The sequence below is a fragment of the Dermacentor albipictus genome, chromosome 2 (assembly GCF_038994185.2).
Source record: "Dermacentor albipictus isolate Rhodes 1998 colony chromosome 2, USDA_Dalb.pri_finalv2, whole genome shotgun sequence".
NCBI lineage: Eukaryota > Metazoa > Arthropoda > Arachnida > Ixodida > Ixodidae > Dermacentor > Dermacentor albipictus.
The window spans coordinates 55,877,040-55,882,011 of NC_091822.1; the positions used below are offsets into that span (position 1 = coordinate 55,877,040).

Consider the following 4,972-nt stretch of genomic DNA (forward strand, 5'->3'; position numbering starts at 1 on the left):
CGGCAAACGGCGTGCGGCGAGTCTCCGTGCCGGTAACGTGGACGGGCCCTCACAATGAGAACGACCAAGCGAACGAGAGACCGCTCCGAGCTGTCGAACTATGCGACTACGCGAGGAGAGATGCGGATAACACGAACGCCGTATATCCTGGTCCCTTTCGGAGTCGGCCGGCTAGTGTTACACGCAGTTTGCCGTTCGCGGGCCGCCGTGCGGCGTTCGTGTTGTCCACTTCTCTCCTCTTGTGTTCGTGTCTGCACGCCTTACCCTTTCTTTACATTAAGAAAGGATTTCTATACGCCTGTAGCTCGGTCATAGTGGAGGCTATGCTCGGTCGCTCGGCTCAGCAGGCTCCGTAATCGGCATTTCATCGCTACTTATCATACGTCACGTTTTTGTGCTAGTGTGCTATGACGTCAATAATTTCGTTACTCATCTGCGACGTCATAACTGCCGCGCTAGGTCTCGACCACGATGAGAAGTTTTTAATGACTTTTTGGAGCTGAATTAAAATTATTTTGAAATGTTTGCAGCATCTAATACCTCGTTCTGGGTGTCCTTGCATACAGAAGCAGCCTACAACATGCTTTTTATAGCCTCAAAATTTGGTGTCCCAACCCCTTTATGGAAAGAAATGCTGCAGCACACGAGCGGGCTGCTGCTGCTGCCGAACGGACTGCTGGAGCTGCCGAGCAGCAAAGGCGACAAAATTCAGTTGTACTAATTTATTTTCCATTGATGCTTCAGTTTGCCATCAACTATAGTGCAGGTTTTTTTTTCTTTTAATGTTTCTGGTCGGCGTCCATTTTGCCCTTGACTGTTGTGCAAACTCTCTTTCGCAAAGAACTGCTAAAACATGGAGTTTTTTATATTTTGTAAAGTCGAGCAACTCTACGATAAAGTGACCTGTGTAACCAAAGAATTATTCTGTCCCACTTCTATTGTGAGCTGTGTGGTGTGACTTTTACGACGAATTAGGTGATCTGTATAATCAATTATTTTGGAGGCCCCAAACATTTTATTATAAAGATGTTCGAGTGTAGTAAGTTCACCTAACAAAACGGCTTTGAATATATAAAAACCTAGATGCACCTGGAGTATCCATATAGTTGCTATCGCAGTAAAATGAACAGGCCATCGATGTTTTGCCAAAGTTTTTTTTTCTAGAGGGCGTCTGCTCGTGTGCATGCTGCCAATGTAATCTAGATGAGATGTTAAGTGGTTTGGAACAGAAAAGCTGTCCCGATGGATGAAAGTGACGCAAAATGTTGCAATGCACATTTTTATTTCATGCCATGGAAAGCCAAAACGATACCTTTCGCTACTATCCCTAGCAAAAATTCTAATACAAAAACTAATAGCCTATGAGGTTATTGACACTAATAGAGTGTATTGGCATTAGACTAATAGCTTGTATTAGGCTAATAGGTTGACACTAATAGGACTAGACTAATAGTCTGTATTAAGCTAATAGGTTGACACTAATAGACTGTATTGGGCCAATAGGTTGACACTAATAGGACTAGACTAATAGCCTGTATTAGGCTAATAGGTTGAAACTAATAGCCTGTATTAGGCTAATAGGTTGACACTAATAACCTGACTATACTATACAATAGGACTATACTAATAGCCTGTATTAGGCTAACTGTACAAAACCGATAGGGCTAGACTAATAGGTCTATTAGCACTGGTACTAATAAGCGTATGAGGACATTCTAGTCTACATAAAGGCAAACTGGGCAGCTAGATCCTCCACGTAGCTCACCGCAGCGGCGCGCATGTACATTGTGAGCAACACTAACACACCTGTAATACACAAAAGGTCTTTATTCCGCTCCACATACACGTTTTTCCTGCTTCTTCAAGTTCTCCATGATTGCTGGTACTTTCTCTGTCGCTGTCCTGCTGTCCTGCTGAACTCACTTTCATTATGTCGGCAATCTTGACAGCCAGGATTTTATTCATAAGTTTTTTTCTTTTTTCCATCTCCCCAATCGGATACCGTTGTAGTAAAAAGTTGCTGAAGAAATCTGGGAACAAAACACACATAAGTAAATAAATTTCATGACACACACACACAAAACAAGAAATGCGCATAGCAAGGCAACAATAATTGCAACAACGTGTTCTTGATCAAGCCACAGTAAAAAATAGGCCAACAGTGACATTCTGAGAGCTGCCAAGCAGCCATCTCGTGTATTGCTTTTCAAGCTATTCAGCATAATATGAGCTGTCAAGAAGAAAAAAACACATGTAATGGCGGAATCTTAGTCTGGGAAAGTAATGTGAATTAGATTAGCATAAAAAACAAATATACAACTCTGGTTTTTATGTCCTGATAACTAGACCGTGAAGCAAACAAATTGTGTAGGCTAGGCAGACAAGACAATCGGGAATATGCTATAATGGGTATTACGCTATACTTTTACCCATCTGTTTCAGGTGAGTTAGCACATGGAAGACTTATCTAAATACTTATACATACCACTTAGGACTGAGTACTTAGTTTTGTCCAACGCTGGCTTTGCGCCAGTTTTCGTCCGGTTTGACACTGCACCGGTCACACTGTGGCCAGCCAAGCCTGCCGTCGAAAAAATTGCCACAGCAGCTTCCCGAACAAATCGGCTGTCCGTCTTCGCAGCCATGAGGCGGTTATAGAGAGCTTCTGTAACGTATACATTCTTCCCCAAATGTACCTGGAACAAGTTGCATGTTAAATATTTTACTTATCATTGTTATGCAGCAAAAAATACTCAGAAAGACTGGTAATTAGGAAATTAGTGACAAACTTGTGACAGCATGACACAGGATTCACGTGTTATCCCATGTTTGCTAACAAGCACAAAGCTGCGACATTAACCTATCAAGGAAGTGCATCTGCAAATAGAAATACTTACTTGTCCTTCAGCACTTTTGTAAACAGAAGCTGTTGACGTTGCAGAATCTGGTTCGCCATTTTCGTTGAAGTTGGTTGATGGCGTTTCTTCTGAGCTGCCCTTCACTGGTCCTTCAGGACTCCTGAAGGGCTGTTGTGCTGGTTTTGGTTCGCCTGCGCTCCCGGAGGGCTGCAGTGCCTTTTTCATGCTCCCTTCCGTGCTTGTGAGAACTTGGTCACCGTGTGCACTCTTTTCACAACAGCGTTTCTCTGGAATACAGTCACCAAGAAATACCAAATGTACAATACACAAATATAAATGACATTTTCCCACTGCAAGCATCATCTAAAGACAATGACACAGAATATCAGGCACGCACAGGCTCGCCTACTTTCATGGCAAAAAGGCAAGCATGTGGTCATGCTATGTGGAGTGTTGGTGCAGTCGCACATGGAACCAAACCTGCAAATATATGCAGTCGTACTTAAAGGCATAGCTTTCGCATCATCTGCATTTTGAGTGGCTTGCCAGGCCTGTGTTGTATATAGGCAAATTTCACTTTCAGTTTTGCTGCTGCGTTGGCACCAATGCTCTACTTGTCTCCCGCATGTAACAGGCAGCAGTTTCACAGTTTTGAACCTAATGAACTGAACTTTCTTTTTTTTCCATCAGTGAAAAAGAATATGGCCTTTCTCATAACCTTAGCAGTAACCATAATGGTACCGAATTCTTTGCCCTCAATATACAATTTACTGGAGAGAGTGCAGTTCATTTGCTTCATGGTGGTGAATGCGCCACCCGTTGATACATGTGGCATGAAAATGCATGGCAGACTTAAGGGCAACGCAGGCCCATACGGTGTGTATCAGATGATGCAAAGCCACACCACGTTCAGGTGTCGCTGCACCAGTGCAGGTTTGCGTGTATATGACCAACTGGCTGCATTGCCACTAGATTGTGCACAGTCACGTGCTTGCATGTTTACCCCAAGAGTAGGTGAGCCTGTGCACTATAAGCATACAGACAGGACAAAGATGTCACAGGAAGACAGAAGCTGCAAGTCAGTACTAGACTGAATCAGAAATTAAAGTGTTGAATAGCTGCACTAGGGGCAACTTTAACTTTGTCTGGCAATGAAACCTAGAAGGGTAGAATTTCTGAACGCGTTACTCTGCTATGTAGTCGGAGCGCTTTCAGATTTTTAGAATAGATGCTGAGTCGGTGCAGCTTCCACGTACAATGGTTTTGCATTCTCCCCAAACGCGGAATAGAAAAGCAGCAAATTAAATCAAATTTAGGACCAGCATTCTTTTTCATCCTTTTGAATTCGCAAATATTTCCTTTCCCCCAGCAGGTATTGTAGATGAGAATAAGGAACTTTCAATGTTCAATATTGCAAACCTATAGGGAAAGAACTTGCATGTTAGTGAAGGAACTTGATAGATAATTGAGGAAGCTTAGGACAATGCAGAGGAAGATGGAAAAGAGAAAGTGAGTTAGACATTAGGATAAAAGCAAGCAACAGATATTACAAATAGGGAGATGACTAGATAAACACTGTGAAGGACTGCGTGATCATAGATGAAAAACGCTCATGCACAATGGGAGATCTCTGGAAAACACTCGATACGATGAAATTGGATCTGAAACCTGCATTGGAGATCTTGCTACACAGAGCTTTTTCCAGCATCTCTATTCTTGCAGAGAGTTTGATATTTTCTGCTCTCAGCTTTGCCACTTCCTGCTCAAGCTCCTCTGTCTTGTGGTCTTTTTCCTCAGGGAAGAGAGCCTCCAACTGCTTTTTCCTGAATGTCGCCTCAACATTCTTTTGTCGCAACTTTGAAGTTCGTTTGTTCTTCTTCTCCTGTCCACGAGCAAAAGGAAAAAAAAACATGAACAAGGAAGTGCATGCAAGAACATCTGACCGTGTAGCTAGCAGGGTTGCTGTAAGCTGCCCTTTGCCCATTTCGCGGGGACAAGTAGTAGTGTCAGGAGGAAACAGATAGTGCAATGAATTAGGGCTGCCCAATGGCCGCATTGTTACCACACACGCCTACAAGTACCAGGTGCAAGCTGCCCGACTATGCAGGTGCACC

The 4,972-nt window shown here is 43.2% G+C and overlaps 1 long non-coding RNA gene across 1 annotated transcript; it reads right to left on the minus strand.

Annotated features, from left to right (window-relative positions):
• Positions 1-1,836: 1,836 nt before the first annotated feature.
• Positions 1,837-3,032, minus strand: LOC135901867 (uncharacterized). The gene is made up of 3 exons (XR_010564296.1): positions 2,898-3,032; positions 2,486-2,696; positions 1,837-2,030 (listed from the first exon to the last, which is right to left on the minus strand). It is a non-coding gene; the product is annotated as an uncharacterized lncRNA (long non-coding RNA).
• Between the last annotated feature and the right edge of the window lie 1,940 nt (positions 3,033-4,972).